The sequence below is a fragment of the Eleutherodactylus coqui genome, chromosome 7, assembly GCF_035609145.1.
Source record: "Eleutherodactylus coqui strain aEleCoq1 chromosome 7, aEleCoq1.hap1, whole genome shotgun sequence".
NCBI classification, from domain to species: domain Eukaryota; kingdom Metazoa; phylum Chordata; class Amphibia; order Anura; family Eleutherodactylidae; genus Eleutherodactylus; species Eleutherodactylus coqui.
In genome coordinates, this window is record NC_089843.1 from 200670040 (window position 1) to 200689818 (window position 19779).

The 19779-nt window shown below is 46.3% G+C and overlaps 3 non-coding genes across 3 annotated transcripts; all 3 read right to left on the reverse strand.

Moving 5' to 3' along the window:
• Window positions 1–2697: 2697 nt before the first annotated feature.
• Window positions 2698–2885, reverse strand: LOC136573842 (U2 spliceosomal RNA). The gene has a single exon (XR_010786060.1). It is a non-coding gene; the product is annotated as a U2 spliceosomal RNA (small nuclear RNA).
• A 7968-nt stretch (window positions 2886–10853) lies between these two features.
• Window positions 10854–11039, reverse strand: LOC136574009 (U2 spliceosomal RNA). The gene has a single exon (XR_010786190.1). It is a non-coding gene; the product is annotated as a U2 spliceosomal RNA (small nuclear RNA).
• An 8096-nt stretch (window positions 11040–19135) lies between these two features.
• On the reverse strand, window positions 19136–19320 carry LOC136573874 (U2 spliceosomal RNA). Its single transcript, XR_010786090.1, has one exon. It is a non-coding gene; the product is annotated as a U2 spliceosomal RNA (small nuclear RNA).
• Window positions 19321–19779: the final 459 nt, after the last annotated feature.

Genomic DNA, 19779 nt, shown 5'->3' on the forward strand with positions numbered 1-19779 from the left:
TTGCAGAGCCTGCTGCTGCTGCTGCTGCTGCTGCAGGACTCGTCAGCTCCCTATAAAGGATGGTTAAGCCGGCGATGACACTAGAAGCAAGCACTAGTTTGTCTCTGAAGGTGCGTCGGTCGGTCGGTTGGAGGGATCTCTTCGGCCGGCCGCATTTCCAGTGGGGACGGATGGAAACTTTTTACCTAAAATAAGGGAAATTGTCTTCGGCCCCATAGGGCTTTATTGCCTTCCCCTGGGCCAGCATTAGTAGACCCTAGTAAGGAGAATATTAGAGCGGCCTCGTCATCCGAAGAACTTAAAAACATACAGCAGGCCTTTTTTGCCCGCCATACATACATAACTACAGATTTTATTTTTTTTTTTACATATATACATTATATATATACACATTATATATATATATACACACAATATATATATATACACACAATATATATACACACATATATATATACACAGACACACACACACACACACACACACACACACACACTCTTAAATCTATCTTTAATCTATATCTACAAAATCTGTAATTTAGAAATAATCCATATCTATATTCTACATAATTAATAAAGATAGATAGATAGATAGATAGACTCACATACATACATACATACATACTGTATGCAATTGAGCCAGGTGTTTGGAAGGCTGACGATGTCACTCCTTTGTGATGTCATGAGCCAGGTGTATGGCAGGCTGATGTCACTCCATTGTGATGTCATCAATTTAGAAGCATAAATACCGGGCTTGGCAGCGATTTCAGTCAGTCTCTGCTGCAGCTGGGAGACGGGAGATGGTCTTTATCTCTACCAAGAAGCTGCAGAACTACCGGCAACTGCAGAACTACCGGCAACTGCAGAACTACCGGCAACTGCAAAACTACCGGCAACTGCAAAACTACCGGCAACTGCTGAACTACCGGCAACTGCTGAACTACCGGCAACTGCTGAACTACCGGCAACTGCTGAACTACCGGTAACTGCAGAACTACCGGTAACTGCAGAACTACCGGTAACTGCATCATTTTTATTTTATTCAATATAGGTTTTATTGGTTTCATGGAGGGGGGGGGGAAACTTTTGCCTTATCTCAAAGCAATGTAAAAATAACTTTGACAATGAAACTTAATAAATCAATTTCGAGTTGAACTATATAATGTTTGTCTGTGATATTTTATAAGGTCTACAAACAGGGGAAGGGGGGGGAGCGGTAAGGGAGGGTAGGTATCTATGACACGGGAGCGGTAAGGGAGGGTAGGTATCTATGACACGGGAGAAAGAGAAAATAAAACAAAAAGGGGGAGGGGGGGGCGGGCTCCGGGATTGCTGTTTCTCTTTACGATTGTGGTTTAAACGTGTTACTCACATGTCCCTGTCTGTAACCACCTAGTAAATAGGGGTGAGCTCCGGGCATCTATCCATATCGCCCAGGTGTGATACAATTTATCATAGCCTGACGGCTCATCTAGAAGCCTCATTCTCTCCCTACGCTCTATTTTGTGGATCAGTTATTTTTAGCGGAGTGCATTTTTAATGCAGCACACAAGGGGGAGACAGCGGCCTACCAAAATCGAGTTGGCTGCTGCTGTGGCTTTCTTTTTTTAAAAAAAAAAGGTAGGTTCCATTCTTCCATGGTGAGGAATAGGCAGGGAGGTTCCGTTTTTGCCAGCTGGGGAATGCTTATAGGCAAGGCCTTATCCCTGCTGGTGCATGTAACGTCAGACCACGTTTCAGACATGCAGCAGCGGCAGCAGCATTCATTCAGTCAGTGGCTCACAAACGAGCTCCGTGCAAGTTTACATTAAACAGACACATTTCTTTCTTTACTGTATTGACTGCGGTCTTTAGCGAGCGGTTGAACTGTTTCTGTGTCCATGCATTGAATAAAGCAATACATCCTTTTAAAGTAGACGTCCGTTCGTTGGAGTTCTTTGCTCCCCGGGTGTTGCTCCATCTGTAAGCGTTGGCCTGGATCCTCATGGACGGAATACTGCCCATCCCACGTGGAGCGTGTATCTCAGCCCGCGTGGAGCGCTGCAGCCCAATGAGGTATTCCGTGCTGCATAGCAAGCCTCGGGCCTGTGTGATTGGGGGTCCACTGCTGTCTGTCCACTCTGAAGCGCACATCCGGGGCCGGCCGCTTTTCGACTACCAGCGACTGCAGGTCACTCACACAGGCTGGTTGGAATGGCCTAGCATTATCCTGATCCGGAGGTGTAACTTGAAGCTGCGGGGCCCCAGTACAAAGTCTGGAACTGGGCCCCCAAACTATAAAGCTTCATTGATAGCATTGGTTTACAATGTGGGGAAGAGAGACTTTATGGGCCCCCTGGGGCTCCGAGCCCCCTGCACATACACCCATGACCCGAATACGTGGAGCATACAGACGCAGGCTGCCAGGATACGCTGTGCCTGCCCGATGTTTCCAACTTGGCTATTAGCGCAGCGGTAGGTACGAACTATAGAGTGCGGCTGCCATATGAACTGGTGTGTGTGTTGTTTTGCTTCCAGTTGTACCTGTGCTGTGCATACTCTGGCAGACGCAGCTGCTCAGTGGATACAATGTTGCGAGCAGACGGACTGAGTGTCAATCAAAGTGCTTGGGTGGTGGTAGCAGCAGCCGCCGCCACAGCTGCGCTGCACCTCTTGCTCGTCGGTTTTGTTTTTCTGCTTTTGGAAACTGTTGTAGGAAAGGGGGTGCACCGGTCCTGGAGGTACTGCAATACCAGGTCAATGCGTGGAGTGGACAGAGCAAGCTCTTTTTCCAGCTCCCTGTTCTAAAAATCCATTTAATATATGGTCCCCAGATAGGGGACGTATCAGATATTAAACTGATAAGAACAGATTTTTTTTTTTTTTTATTATAAATAAAACAGCTTTCTTTACATACATAACAATACTTCATCACATTAATACATAAATAAATCATTAGAAGTTTAAAGGAAAACTCATGACAGGTTAACAATTTGTTTCCATTTCAGCACCTTCCACATCCCCTCCGCATCCACCCCTGTTTTCTTTTTGTCCCACAAATAAATAATATACATTTTCCCCAACACCATTCGCACGCTGTCCCTCGCACTCAGTTCCTTCCGCTTAAACACATACACGTTCCTCACATCCCACAACACTTCCTTCACGCACGTCAAGAACAGCCACAACAGTCTCTCCTTCACACTGTTACTCACTCCGAGACCAAACATGACTAATTCATAGGATATGAAATTTACACCCGTTATTTCACGGCATAACGTCCCTAACCTTCGCAGTACATTCTGCGCATAGTCGCAATTCCAAAAAACATGCATCACACTCTCACATCCACCGCACCCCTCTCTCGGACATCTCTCACTCCTCACCAAACCTCTCACACGCTGGAACTCTCGCACCGGTAACACACCATGCAGACTCTGCCATACAATCTCACTCTGCCTATCACTCATCCCGTCCATCCGCACCTTCTTCCACACGCTCTCCACATCCGCTCCTCGCACAGAATTAATGTCAGACACCACATCCTTACTCTCAATGATCTTCCGCACCATCCGCTTATTCTTCAGCACGCTCACCTCATATTCACTCAACTCAAACTTCACCACAAAGCTCACAACCCATTCATACCACTTTGGAATCTCAAAAGCTACCGGCATACGTAAATCACGCTTACACCACTTCATTCGCACAAAAAGTCTTCCAGCCAAGTACCTTGCCATACATGCCCCTTTCGCATCTTTCTGAATCATAGACAACAAAAAAACTAACATGTTTAAACGAAAGTAAGTTTCCAAATTTGGGAAGCCCATTCCTCCCTGCCTCCAACTCTTCACCACAACCTCTCTCCTCAAACGCTCCATTTTTGACCCCCAAAAAAACACAAACAAAACTCTATTAAGTCTTCTGATGTTCATATAACTGGGCGGAAAAACCATCGCCAAATACAGAAAAATGGGCAGAATTACGCTTTTAATCACCAGGATCTTACCTATAGCTGTAAGACCTCTGAGCTTCCAAAAATTTAACCGATTTTCTACTTTCTGCTTCACATCCACCCAACTTTCCTTTCCATCCAGATTCTCATTAAAATTAACCCCTAACACTTTAATTGCACCAGTAACGTTTTTTAGGCCCACATCCGCATTCAACACAGCCTCACCAAACACCTTACATTCACTCTTGTCCCAATTCACCCTGAAAGCAGACGCACCACAGAAAATAGACACCAACAGCTTCACCCTCCTCACTGCACACTCAGACTCACACATCACACACACATCATCCATGTACGCACTCACCTTCAGCTCTCTTCCATTACTGCCAGGGATATGGATCCCCCGCACCACCTTATCCTGCCTAATCAAGCAGAGCAACGGCTCCATGGCGCAAATAAACGCCACAGGAGACAAAGGACATCCCTGACGCATTCCAGACCTCACATTCACTCTCCTTCCAACATTCCCATTCACCAACGTCCTACTATATATCTCATCATACAAACTCCTCACTCTACACACAAAATCAGCCGGAAACCCCATTCGCAGCAACACTCGGAACAAAAACCCATGCGACAACCTGTCATACGCCTTCTCAAAGTCCAGGCTCACCACATACACAGTCTTCTTCCTACCCTTACAGTCCCACAACACGTCTCTCATCAGACACAAACTCTCATGCACACGTCTCCCAGGCACCGCACAATACTGGTCCTCACTTACCACACACTCCACCACATCACGCATACGGTTGGCAATTATTTTAGCATAGATCTTATAGTCACAGTTCAGTAATGTAATTGGACGCCAGTTTTTTAAACTCTTTGAATCCCCTTTTTTTGGGATCAGGACAAAAATACTGCCACGCATACTCTCTGCCATCTCCACGTTCTCCCACATATACTTACACACCTCACACACGTCCTTCCCCACCACATTCCACAACATACGATAAAACTCGACAGGTAACCCATCCGCACCAGGTGTTTTATTTGTAGCCATTTTCTGTATTACCTCAAACACCTCTCTACTAGATATCTCCCGCATGACGGAAGTCTGCTCAATGTCAGGGAGCTTCCCCTCAAGCACCTTTAACACATCATTCTCCAAGCATTCATCCCTCCATTTCTCACCATACAAATCCTCATAGAACGCTGCAATCTCCTCATACACACCCTCACCACTCACCTCACATCCATCCTCTTTCACAATTGTGTCAAAAGTTGGTTTTTTTGCAAAAACTTTTTTAAAGAAGAATCGCGAGCATTTCTCATCATGTTCCATTTTTTCGATCTTTGCGCGATACATAATACTCCTCCCCTTCTCTATTAGGTAGCTGTTAATGTCCCTCTTTACTTGCACAATGTCCTCCTGCACCTCCATCCCGCTGTCACGGAGCTTCATCAGCAGGCTCAGCCGGGCGCTCAGCTTCTCGTACTCCTTTCTCTTGGCTGCAGCCATTTCATAGCCAAGAGATTTAAAGAACACCTGGGTTTTTTTCTTGACCCAATCCCACCAGAGCAAAATACTTGCAAACTCTTTCTTCCTGGCGCTCCACCTTTCATACTCACACGCATAGCGGGCCCTTATATCCTGGCTCTGCAGGTGTCTCACATTACGCTTCCATAACCCCCTCCCACACACAACACTCTTACTGACATCCACCTCACACAACAGGGACTCGTGGTCCGAATATGGCGCAGGCTTCTGCCTATAGCTTATAGTGGTGACATTATCAGACACGAAGCAAAAATCCAATCTGGAGTGAATCCCCCCCCCTGTCTGCATGATACGTATTCATAGGCGGGTTTATACCGCACGCTTGCTGCATATCCTTCATCCGAAAATCAGAAACCACCTCAAATAAAGCCTTCGCGGAAACATCAAAGGCCCTCTTAGCCACATCGCAGTTCATGTCTCCTACTAATATGGTCGGCATCCTGCCCGACAGGAACATTCTCATCTTTTCAAATAAAGCTTTTCTGTCATTTTTTGTACTGGGTGCGTATACATTAATTAGCCGAAAAGTCACCCTCCTGTACTCCAGCAGCGCAGAGACGCACCTCCCCTCCTCGATCACCGTGTAACTCTGCAGCGTCAGCTCCCTGGAGTTTATCAGGATGCCCACCCCATCATTTTTATTGTGTATGCTCCCAGACCACACCATCCTGCCATGAGGCCACTCAGCTGGGCTGATGTCGCCATGGAGACCACACTCCTGTAAACAAAGAATGTCAGCTGGCTCCTGCTGTAGCAAACTTAAAATGGCCACCCTCCTGGCCTTGTTCTTAAAAACACGAACGTTCTGGGAGCATACTGTAAACCCCATAGCCCTTAGTAATGCCCAGGGCACATAAACATTACATATATATGTGTATATAAGTGACAGTACATAAACATAGCTGTTCAGGCCTGGTTTCCTCAGAAAACATAAGCCCTATAAATGCCTATAGCACAATAATATTACATGTTTTATGCTGGCACAGTCTCATATCTCCTCATCACTGTCCTCAAAATCCCTAGAGTCCTCCGCCAGCGTTTGGTAGGGATTGCTGACTTCCATGACAAGGTCCTTACTTTTTGTACATTTTCTTTTCTTTGCCGCTTTCTTGTCAGCGACCTCAACGAACTCCTCCTCGCTGGAGCCATCTTGTAACCCACCACCCTCCCTGTAACACAAACTGGTCCCTTGTGAGGAGAAAATGTCGCTGTTTCCGGGGTCAGAGGGATGGACAGGACTCTCCACACTCTCAATGACCTCCTCCAGGTCCCGAATTACCTCAGACACCTCAGCTTCAGCAACAACCTCCGCAGGCCTCGGCCTGTCCACTTTCCTCTTCATACCTTCCTCTTTTCTTTCCTTTTTGCTGACTGACTTGGTAACTGCTGCCATTTTCACCACAGACGATTTATCCTTCACAGCCGCAGATTTTACCTCAGGAAACACATCCATGGCAGCCGCAGATTTTACCTCAGGAAACACATCCATCGCAGCCGCAGATTTTACCTCAGGAAACGCATCCATCGCAGCCGCAGATTTTACCTCAGGAGTTGCACGCAACGCAGCCGCAGATGATTTAGACTGTGCGGTTGGTACATTTCCTGTCACGACGGTCTCTGTCGGTCGCCTCCACACTCCCACATCTCTTGACAATACAGTTCCTGGACAGTCCTTGCAGATGTGACTCTCAGAGCCGCACAAGTCACAGCGTCTTGGCTTAGGGCAAGAGCCAGAATGGTTTCCGGTGCCCTGACAGTTCCTGCAAACCTGGCCCTTTGTACAGTCTGCTTTAACATGTCCGAACTGACCGCAGTTCCTACAGTAGGTGGGCTGTCCCTGGTATGTCAAAAATCCTCTATTGCCAGCGATGGAAAAGCTGGCCGGCGGGTGCATGACTCCTCCAACCACGTTGGGATCCATTTTCAGTTTAACAATAAATTTGTACTTGCAATTAAAGATGCCGAGGATGTTCTTTTGCTTCTCCCCTCCACGCACTTGCTCACAGTAACGTCTGAGGAAACTGGCAATAAGGCTGACATCTGTAAACGGATTATAGACATGTACTGTAATAGTCCGTTCCTGCATCCCAAACAGCGGGGTGGCTTTAATGCCTTGAAGGGGCTCAGTGTCTCTATGCTCCGGCAGCCACTCATACAGGGTCAGACACGCTCCCTCATCAAAGAAGGTCACATCATACTGGCCTTGGCGGGGAAAGTCCTGTACGCTGAATATCTCCTCCTTGGGTACTCCAGCCTTCTCCAGTATAATGTCTCTCACGATGTACACCATGTTGTTCTTGGTGCGGTCCATGACATCCACATCGAAATGGATGGTATTCTTTATCCCGAACGTCCTGATATCACTGTCGGTACGAAACCACAGAAAAAGCACTGCCAAAGCAGCAAATGGAGTCGCTGAGTAAACCCAGCACTCTCACGCTTCCTATCCAGGCAGAGACTACACTGGATCTTAGCCAAAAGGCCGAGAAGCGATAACCCGTAACGGGTTTCACCTGTAGCCCGGTCCGCCCAACTCCACTTCCAAGGCTTGAGGCAACACGCTCAGCCAGCACTCTGGGCGCACCCACAATGCACCCAGGCAGCTGGGAGAGTTTGTAAAACTTTCCATAGCCCCGCCCCACGCCTTCTCAACCGCGCCCAGCCTCACACCCTCAGTCCTTCCTCTTGCACCGTGCTCACGCATCCTAGGCTTGCAGAGCCTGCTGCTGCTGCTGCTGCAGGACTCGTCAGCTCCCTACAAAGGATGGTTAAGCCGGCGATGACACAAGAAGCAAGCACTAGTTTGTCTCTGAAGGTGCGTCGGTCGGTCGGTTGGAGGGATCTCTTCGGCCGGCCGCATTTCCAGTGGGGACGGATGGAAACTTTTTACCTAAAATAAGGGAAATTGTCTTCGGCCCCATAGGGCTTTATTGCCTTCCCCTGGGCCAGCATTAGTAGACCCTAGTAAGGAGAATATTAGAGCGGCATGGACATTCGAAGAACTTAAAAACATACAGCAGGCCTTTTTTGCCCGCCATACATACATAACTACAGATTTTATATTTTTTTTTACATATATACATTATATATATACACATTATATATATATACACATTATATATATATATACACACATTATATATATATATATATATACACATTATATATATATATATATATACACACACACACACACACACACACACACACACACACACACACACACACACACACTCTTCAATCTATCTTTAATCTATATCTACAAAATCTGTAATTTAGAAATAATCCATATCTATATTCTACATAATTAATAAAGATAGATAGATAGATAGATAGACTCACATACATACATACATACATACATACTGTATGCAATTGAGCCAGGTGTTTGGAAGGCTGACGATGTCACTCCTTTGTGATGTCATGAGCCAGGTGTATGGCAGGCTGATGTCACTCCATTGTGATGTCATCAATTTAGAAGCATAAATACCGGGCTTGGCAGCGATTTCAGTCAGTCTCTGCTGCAGCTGGGAGACGGGAGATGGTCTTTATCTCTACCAAGAAGCTGCAGAACTACCGGCAACTGCAGAACTACCGGCAACTGCAAAACTACCGGCAACTGCAGAACTACCGGCAACTGCAAAACTACCGGCAACTGCAAAACTACCGGCAACTGCTGAACTACCGGCAACTGCTGAACTACCGGCAACTGCTGAACTACCGGTAACTGCAGAACTACCGGTAACTGCATCATTTTTATTTTATTCAATATAGGTTTTATTGGTTTCATGGAGGGGGGGGGGAAACTTTTGCCTTATCTCAAAGCAATGTAAAAATAACTTTGACAATGAAACTTAATAAATAAATTTCGAGTTGAACTATATAATGTTTGTCTGTGATATTTTATAAGGTCTACAAACAGGGGAAGGGGGGGGGGGGAGCGGTAAGGGAGGGTAGGTATCTATGACACGGGAGAAAGAGAAAATAAAACAAAAAGGGGGAGGGGGGGGCGCTCCGGGATTGCTGTTTCTCTTTACGATTGTGGTTTAAACGTGTTACTCACATGTCCCTGTCTGTAACCACCTAGTAAATAGGGGTGAGCTCCGGGCATCTATCCATATCGCCCAGGTGTGATACAATTTATCATAGCCTGACGGCTCATCTAGAAGCCTCATTCTCTCCCTACGCTCTATTTCGTGGATCAGTTATTTTTAGCGGAGTGCATTTTTAATGCAGCACACAAGGGGGAGACAGCGGCCTACCAAAATCGAGTTGGCTGCTGCTGTGGCTTTCTTTTTTTTAAAAAAAAAGGTAGGTTCCGTTCTTCCATGGTGAGGAATAGGCAGGGAGGTTCCGTTTTTGCCAGCTGGGGAATGCTTATAGGCAAGGCCTTATCCCTGCTGGTGCATGTAACGTCAGACCACGTTTCAGACATGCAGCAGCGGCAGCAGCATTCATTCAGTCAGTGGCTCACAAACGAGCTCCGTGCAAGTTTACATTAAACAGACACATTTCTTTCTTTACTGTATTGACTGCGGTCTTTAGCGAGCGGTTGAACTGTTTCTCTGTCCATGCATTGAATAAAACAATACATCCTTTTAAAGTAGACGTCCGTTCGTTGGAGTTCTTTGCTCCCCGGGTGTTGCTCCATCTGTAAGCGTTGGCCTGGATCCTCATGGACGGAATACTGCCCATCCCACGTGGAGCGTGTATCTCAGCCCGCGTGGAGCGCTGCAGTCCAATGAGGTATTCCGTGCTGCATAGCAAGCCTCGGGCCTGTGTGATTGGGGGTCCACTGCTGTCTGTCCACTCTGAAGCGCACATCCGGGGCCGTCCGCTTTTCGACTACCAGCGACTGCAGGTCACTCACACAGGCTGGTTGGAATGGCCTAGCATTATCCTGATCCGGAGGTGTAACTTGAAGCTGCGGGGCCCCAGTACAAAGTCTGGAACTGGGCCCCCAAACTATAAAGCTTCATTGATAGCATTGGTTTACAATGTGGGGAAGAGAGACTTTATGGGCCCCCTGCACATACACCCATGACCCGAATACGTGGAGCATACAGACGCAGGCTGCCAGGATACGCTGTGCCTGCCCGATGTTTCCAACTTGGCTATTAGCGCAGCGGTAGGTACGAACTATAGAGTGCGGCTGCCATATGAACTGGTGTGTGTTGTTTTGCTTCCAGTTGTACCTGTGCTGTGCACACTCTGGCAGACGCAGCTGCTCAGTGGATACAATGTTGCGAGCAGACGGGCTGAGTGTCAATCAAAGTGCTTGGGTGGTGGTAGCAGCAGCCGCCACAGCTGCGCTGCACCTCTTGCTCGTCGTTTCTGTTTTTGAATACTGAAATAAGAAAGGGGGTGCACCGGTCCTGGAGGTACTGCAATACCAGGTCAATGCGTGGAGTGGACAGAGCAAGCTCTTTTTCCAGCTCCCTGTTCTAAAAATCCATTTAATATATGGTCCCCAGATAGGGGACGTATCAGATATTAAACTGATAAGAACAGATTTTTTTTTGAGTTAACATCCCCAACTAGTGGGGTGACTTTATTGAAACATCAAGAGTTTTACAAAATAAATGCACTTTAGGAACATTTTAAAACCTAAAATGTTCTAAAACAAAAACTCTTTAAAAATACAGATATACATACACATAAAATGGGCACTTGGTGGCATCACAATATGGAACTCCACTCACTTAAAAGCCATTTTCTGGATAAAATCGGAAAGTTCTTTTTATCTATTATAAAATAATCATACATCTCGCTAAAACAAATAGATAAAACGTCCTGCACTGTTAAAATCTCATGCTTAAACAGTAAAATGTTTCGGGCCTTCCATAGAGCTGCCTTCACGCAGTTGATGGTCTTCCATGCCATTATCTTCTCGGTCTGTGTGGGGCACTCCAAGCATCCGTACAGCACGGTCTCCATCTTTAGCTCTTTAATCCGGGTGATTTTACGTAGAAGAGGGCTTATTTTAGTCCATATAAGTTGGGCGAAGTAACAGGTCCACATCAGGTGTTGTATCGTCTCGTCATCTCGGCATCCTGGTCTTGGGCATGCGGCAGAGTTGGTCAGCCCTCTTCGATGCTGGAATGCCCGGCATGGAAGACACTCGTGAACGCAGCTCCAGGCAAGGTCCTTCTGGGAATTAAAAAGAGAATTATCATTCACCATTCTCCATATTTGCTTTGTTTTTTCTTCATTAAAATTCCCTGCAGGCGCCATAAAACCACTTTCCTTTATGTCCTTATATGTTTTTTTACTATTTAAAAGATATTGCACGGTCTTACCACTCAAATCATATAAAATCACCGTTTTTGCTAAAATCTTGTACTCGTCTGTCAGGTTAAAAGAATAGGGGGAGTTTAAAACTGTGGAAAACCACCTATGTCTACGCATAAAATAACCTGTATTAAAACGGATGAAGTAAGACCAATAATGACTCTTAAAAACAGCATTCAAACACATACTAAAAAACTTAGTTAAAAGAAAAGCCTTAAAATCAGGGAAATCCTTCCCCCCCATGGGTTTGGGTTTTAAAACTATTTCTCGTCTAAGTTTTTCCATCTTGGAGTTCCATAGGAAGGTGAAGCATGCTTTTGTGATTTTCTTTAGCAGCCGGTCTGGAGGGGGAAACACCAAACTGAGGTATAGTAAAATCGGTAAAATAATCATCTTTGTAATTAAAACCTTCCCCTCCAGCGTCAGCTGCCGCATGCTCCACATACACAGTTTTTTGTTTATTTTTTGTGCCACCAAGTCCCAACTGGTAAAACCATTGTTTGACTCATTAAAGGAGACACCTAAAATCTGCACTGATTCAGAAACAGGAACAGGAATGTCCGCTAAAAACATATCTCCTATATTTAAAATGTTGCTTTTATTAAAATTTACCTTAAAACCGGAGGAGCAACAAAAATACTGAATTTGCCTCAAGGTTTTCTGAATTGAGAGGGTGTCCCTGCACAGCACAGCGACATCATCCATGTACCCCACTACTTTGGCCTCGATACCCCCCACCCCCCCACCCGGTAGGGGGACTCCACGAACTTGCTTGTCTTTTCTTATGGCGCATAAAAGAGGCTCCAGTGCACAGATAAAAAGTAGTGGGGACAAGGGACACCCCTGCTTCACCCCGGATTTTAAAAGGACATCCTGCGTCTTAAAACCGTTTACTAAAATCTTGCTGGTGCAGTTATCATAAAAGGCTCTTAGAGACAGTAAAAAGCCTTCCGGTATACCCATCTTCTCTAAAACCTTAAAAAGATAAAAATGCGACACTCTGTCGAAGGCCTTCTCGAAATCTATGGATAAAATGGCCATTTTGCCATGCCTCGACTTCGTGTCGCTGATGCAGTCTTTTAAAAGGTTAAGATTTTCGTGTATAGCCCTCCCAGGGACGCCACAGACTTGATTGGTGTGTATAATTTTATGTATGATTTCTTTAAGTCTGTTGGCGCAGATTTTAGCCATGATCTTATAATCGGCGTTTAGAAGGGTGATGGGTCTCCATTTTTTTATATCAGTCTTATCCCCTTTCTTGTATAACAGAGACACCTCACCCTTCCGCCATGACCCTGGGCGGCTCTTGGAATTAAAAATCTCGCTAAAAAGAGAATAAAAATCCTCTTTTAAAATTCCGTAAAACGTGACATAAAACTCGATGGGTATACCGTCCGGACCAGGCACCTTGCCTGGTTTAAAACTACGGATGGTATCTAAAATCTCCTGCTCCGAAATATCACGTAATAAAAGGCTCTGGGAGGCAGGGTCTAAAACATCCGTGATCTCCTTTAATGAGTCTTCCATAAAACTTATATCCACACTTTTAGTGTTAAAAAGATCCGCATAAAAACCATGTACTTTTCCTAAAAGACCCTGTACGTCGGTAATTCCATCGAGTTCATTTAAAATACATTTTCTCTCGGTAACTTTCTTAAAAAAATACCTGGAGCAGGTCTCATTCTCTTCGAGGTGCTTGACTCTAGAACGGAATATTATTTCTTTACCTCTCTGCTCCAGGCATTTGGCGATATCTTTCTTGGCGTCCATTACTTCCTTAGTTACCTCTATACCGTGCTCTTTCATCTTGTACAGGGTCTGCAGACGGGTATTTAGATTGGAATAAAAAGCCCGTTTTTCTTTGGCTTTGGAGATCCCAACCTGGATAAAATAGTCCTTGATCTTGATTTTCATCTTTTCCCACCACTGGCTGGTGGGAATGTTGGGATCTCTTACCCGTCTGCATTCTTTAAAAAAAGTAATAAAATCAGATAAAATCTGCGGATCTTGTAGAAGGGACACGTTCATCTTCCAAGCATTACTGGTTCTCCTTCTTTCTCCAAGGTTTGCTTTAAAAAATAAAACCTTGTGGTCAGAGAGGGTATTATTAAAAACATCAGATCTAAAAGGTTGTACCTGGTGAGAGCAGAAGATAAAATCGATCCTGGAGCTGCAGGTGGTGTTGCTCCAGGTCACGCCGGCCTCTTCTGGTAAAAGCGGGTTACAGGTCTTAAAAACATCCGTAAGCAGGTGGTCTGTGACGAGGTTCTTCAGCATATTGGAGGTTTTATCGTAGTTCCTGCTTACGGAGTTAGAGAACCGGTGTTCCCCCCTTAAAACACAATTAAAATCTCCAGCTAAAATAAGGGGATAAGAGGTGTTAATAAAAAGGGGTAAAATCTCCAACATTTCTGCTCTCACCTTCTTTTCCGGAGAACCGTAAAAATTTAAAAACTGACATTTAATACCGTTGATAAAAGCTCTGACCAATAAAATTCTGCCTGGTAAAATTTCATAAAAATTTTCAATAAAAACGTTCCCTTTAAAAAGAATGGCGACCCCTGCTGATCTGGATTCGTTAGATCCAGACCAGACTGATGGCCCATGTACCCAATCCTTCTCGTACTTTTTGTATTGGGATTTGTGCGGGATGCCGCATTCCTGCAGGAAGAATACGGAAGCAGCAAAAATGGTTAAGTAGTTAAACAGGGCAGCCCGTCTCACTTTGCTCTCGAGGCTTCTTACGTTAAAAGTGAGACATGAAAGGTCCGCCATCATTGAGTGTGTGCGTAGATGTCTTGGAATACGCTCACGATGTTCAACTTAAAAACCACACTCTCCAGCTACGCCAGAGACCCCGCTGGAGCTCTCATACCCCCCCGCATCCGAGTCTACCGTAAACAACGATGATGCTGGAGAGGAACTCCCATCACTCAGCTGCCCCCCCGGGACACCCGAGGCAGGAATGTCAGACAGATCCCATATTGATGACATTGGTAATGTGCTTACCCCAGGGGTCGACATATCGGCCTTCTGCCGTTCACTTTTCCCCTCTGCAGGGGTGGGTACTCGGCTCGCCGCCACCATCTCGGAGGTTGCCCTCGGGTCCCCCACCTGGCAGGGAGGGGGAGGGGCACTGGTGGTTGGCACCTTGGGGGGACCGTCCGGTTTCGCTGCGTCAGCAGGTACTTCCTTGGGTCCCCCCCGTACCACCTCCGAGTACAGGGTGGCCTTCGAGCCTTTCCGCCTTTTCATTGCTGCTGCGTCACCCCCGGGGTCTTCTGCCTCGGGTACCCTCGCAGCCGGCGTCTCCTGCGGGCTAGGACCAGCTTCATCGGACTTCCCCTCTGACCCAGATTTCTGGGATGGGATGTCCATCGGCCGATCCGTAGCCCTCCTCTTGCTACGCCGCTGCTCTTTGGATGTTCCTTCCTCATTTTGGGGGGGTCTGCTGGAAGTGTCCATGTCCTCCTGTTCCTCTCCTTGGGGGGGTGCGGTTTGGTCTGCTGGCTTCCTTGGCTGCCCTCGCTGCTCCGTATTTCGTGCCCTATGGGGACAAGCATAAAAGAGGTGACCAACTCTGCCGCATAGATGACATTTTTTCGCCATAGGACACTGATTGGTTTCGTGATCTGAGCCTTCACAATTCCTGCAGGTGACGCCGCAACTGTCTTTGTCATGGCCATATTTTTTACAGTTGCGGCAAAAATCAGGCATTCCCGCAAAATAGAGGTCGCCACTCACGTTACCCAGTTTAAAACGAGCAGGCGGTAATTTGAGACCCCCTGGGCACCCAGGGTCCTTAATACACGTGACCTGGAACCTCCATTTAGATGTCCAAATACCAAGCTCGTTCATAATCTTTCCCATACACTTGACCGATTTGAAATAGCCATGTAGGAAGGCTTCCACTTCTTTTTGGTCAGCGTAGGGAGAATACATCTTAATCACTACAAGCTTGGTCACATCTAGGACGTGCTCAATCATCTGGACACCCTCAAGCCGTGGATCTTGTTTAGTAGGAATCGCATTGATTAAATCACTGAAAATACCTTTCTGGGTAAAGGTAACATCATAAGTCCTACGCTTGGGGTAGTCCTGTATCGCCAATATTTCCCGTTTCTGGATGTTGAAAACGCCCATGAGCACGTCCTCTACCACATAACGCAGGCCACGTGTACCCGCCGCTTCTTCGGTAAAAATTACACGGATGGTGTTCTGTATCCGGGCATAGGCCGGTATAGAGTCAGGGTCCGCACCCATGACTCACTTCGCAACACGCCTTACAACTCCGCAGTTGTAAATTATCCTCACTTGGCACAAGGCCAAGCCGGCAAGGGGGATCGCAACTCGTTTACTCGAGGACCTAGTCCCTCTCCCCAATAGCAGCAGGCGGGTTTAGCCCACCGGAGTGGGCGATCCCGCCAGGCCGAGGAGAGGGGTGCCTGAGATACCTTCCGGCCAAGACTTCCTGTACAAAGTACACTTGGTCTTAGCCAAAAGGCCGAGAAGCGATAACCCGTAATGGGTTTTACCTGTAGCCCGGTCCGCCCAACTCCACTTCCAAGGCTTGAGGCAACACGCTCAGCCAGCACTCTGGGCGCACCCACAATGCACCCAGGCAGCTGGGAGAGTTTGTAAAACTTTCCATAGCCCCGCCCCACGCCTTCTCAACCGCGCCCAGCCTCACACCCTCAGTCCTTCCTCTTGCACCGTGCTCACGCATCCTAGGCTTGCAGAGCCTGCTGCTGCTGCTGCTGCTGCTGCAGGACTCGTCAGCTCCCTACAAAGGATGGTTAAGCCGGCGATGACACTAGAAGCAAGCACTAGTTTGTCTCTGAAGGTGCGTCGGTCGGTCGGTTGGAGGGATCTCTTCGGCCGGCCGCATTTCCAGTGGGGACGGATGGAAACTTTTTACCTAAAATAAGGGAAATTGTCTTCGGCCCCATAGGGCTTTATTGCCTTCCCCTGGGCCAGCATTAGTAGACCCTAGTAAGGAGAATATTAGAGCGGCATGGTCATCCGAAGAACTTAAAAACATACAGCAGGCCTTTTTTGCCCGCCATACATACATAACTACAGATTTTATATATTTTTTTACATATATACATTATATATATACACATTATATATATATATATATATACACATTATATATATATATATACACATATACACACAATACACATATATATATATACACATATATATATATATATATATATATATATATATATATATATATATATATATATATATATATATATACACACACACACACACTCTTAAATCTATCTTTAATCTATATCTACAAAATCTGTAATTTAGAAATAATTCATATCTATATTCTACATAATTAATAAAGATAGATAGATAGATAGACTCACATACATACATACATACATACTGTATGCAATTGAGCCAGGTGTTTGGAAGGCTGACGATGTCACTCCTTTGTGATGTCATGAGCCAGGTGTATGGCAGGCTGATGTCACTCCATTGTGATGTCATCAATTTAGAAGCATAAATACCGGGCTTGGCAGCGATTTCAGTCAGTCTCTGCTGCAGCTGGGAGACGGGAGATGGTCTTTATCTCTACCAAGAAGCTGCAGAACTACCGGCAACTGCAGAACTACCGGCAACTGCACAACTACAGGCAACTGCTGAACTACCGGCAACTGCTGAACTACCGGTAACTGCAGAACTACCGGTAACTGCATCATTTTTATTTTATTCAATATAGGTTTTATTGGTTTCATGGAGGGGGGGGGAAACTTTTGCCTTATCTCAAAGCAATGTAAAAATAACTTTGACAATGAAACTTAATAAATAAATTTCGAGTTGAACTATATAATGTTTGTCTGTGATATTTTATAAGGTCTACAAACAGGGGAAGGGGGGGGAGCGGTAAGGGAGGGTAGGTATCTATGACACGGGAGAAAGAGAAAATAAAACAAAAAGGGGGAGGGGGGGCGCTCCGGGATTGCTGTTTCTCTTTACGATTGTGGTTTAAACGTGTTACTCACATGTCCCTGTCTGTAACCACCTAGTAAATAGGGGTGAGCTCCGGGCATCTATCCATATCGCCCAGGTGTGATACAATTTATCATAGCCTGACGGCTCATCTAGAAGCCTCATTCTCTCCCTACGCTCTATTTCGTGGATCAGTTATTTTTAGCGGAGTGCATTTTTAATGCAGCACACAAGGGGGAGACAGCGGCCTACCAAAATCGAGTTGGCTGCTGCTGTGGCTTTCTTTTTTTAAAAAAAAAAGGTAGGTTCCGTTCTTCCATGGTGAGGAATAGGCAGGGAGGTTCCGTTTTTGCCAGCTGGGGAATGCTTATAGGCAAGGCCTTATCCCTGCTGGTGCATGTAACGTCAGACCACGTTTCAGACATGCAGCAGCGGCAGCAGCATTCATTCAGTCAGTGGCTCACAAACGAGCTCCGTGCAAGTTTACATTAAACAGACACATTTCTTTCTTTACTGTATTGACTGCGGTCTTTAGCGAGCGGTTGAACTGTTTCTGTGTCCATGCATTGAATAAAGCAATACATCCTTTTAAAGTAGACGTCCGTTCGTTGGAGTTCTTTGCTCCCCGGGTGTTGCTCCATCTGTAAGCGTTGGCCTGGATCCTCATGGACGGAATACTGCCCATCCCACGTGGAGCGTGTATCTCAGCCCACGTGGAGCGCTGCAGTCCAATGAGGTATTCCGTGCTGCATAGCAAGCCTCGGGCCTGTGTGATTGGGGGTCCACTGCTGTCTGTCCACTCTGAAGCGCACATCCGGGGCCGGACGCTTTTCGACTACCAGCGACTGCAGGTCACTCACACAGGCTGGTTGGAATGGCCTAGCATTATCCTGATCCGGAGGTGTAACTTGAAGCTGCGGGGCCCCAGTACAAAGTCTGGAACTGGGCCCCCAAACTATAAAGCTTCATTGATAGCATTGGTTTACAATGTGGGGAAGAGAGACTTTATGGGCCCCCTGGGGCTCCGGGCCCCCTGCACATACACCCATGACCCGAATACGTGGAGCATACAGACGCAGGCTGCCAGGATACGCTGTGCCTGCCCGATGTTTCCAACTTGGCTATTAGCGCAGCGGTAGGTACGAACTATAGAGTGCGGCTGCCATATGAACTGGTGTGTGTTGTTTTGCTTCCAGTTGTACCTGTGCTATGCACACTCTGGCAGACGCAGCTGCTCAATGGATACAATGTTGCGAGCAGACGGGCTGAGTGTCAATCAAAGTGCTTGGGTGGTGGTAGCAGCAGCCGCCGCCACAGCTGCGCTGCACCTCTTGCTCGTCGGTTTTGTTTTTCTGCTTTTGGAAACTGTTGTAGGAAAGGGGGTGCACCGGTCCTGGAGGTACTGCAATACCAGGTCAATGCGTGGAGTGGACAGAGCAAGCTCTTTTTCCAGCTCCCTGTTCTAAAAATCCATTTAATATATGGTCCCCAGATAGGGGACGTATCAGATATTAAACTGATAAGAACAGATTTTTTTTTTTTTTTTAAACCTGAAAGGCTTTATTTACACAACACAAAAACACTTCATCACATCAAATACAACTTAAAGACATGTCAAACTCCTGACAAATTAACTAACTCAATCCATTTTTTGACTTTCCATATCCCCTCCGCTTCCACCCCCCCCTTTGCTTTTGTCCCACAAATAAATAAAATACAATTTCCCCAACACCATTCGCACGCTGTCCCTAACCCTCAGATCCTTCCGCTTAAACACATACACATTCCTCACATCCCACAACACTTCCTTCACACACGCCATAAACAGCCACAACAACCTCTGCTTCACACAATCACTCACACCAAACCCGAACATAACTAAGCCATAATTAATGAACGTGGCCCCTGTTATTTCCTTGCACAGAGGGCCGAGCCTCCGTAATACATTCTGTGCATAGCCGCAGTTCCAAAAAACGTGCATCACACTCTCACATCCCCCGCACCCCTCTCTCGGACACCTT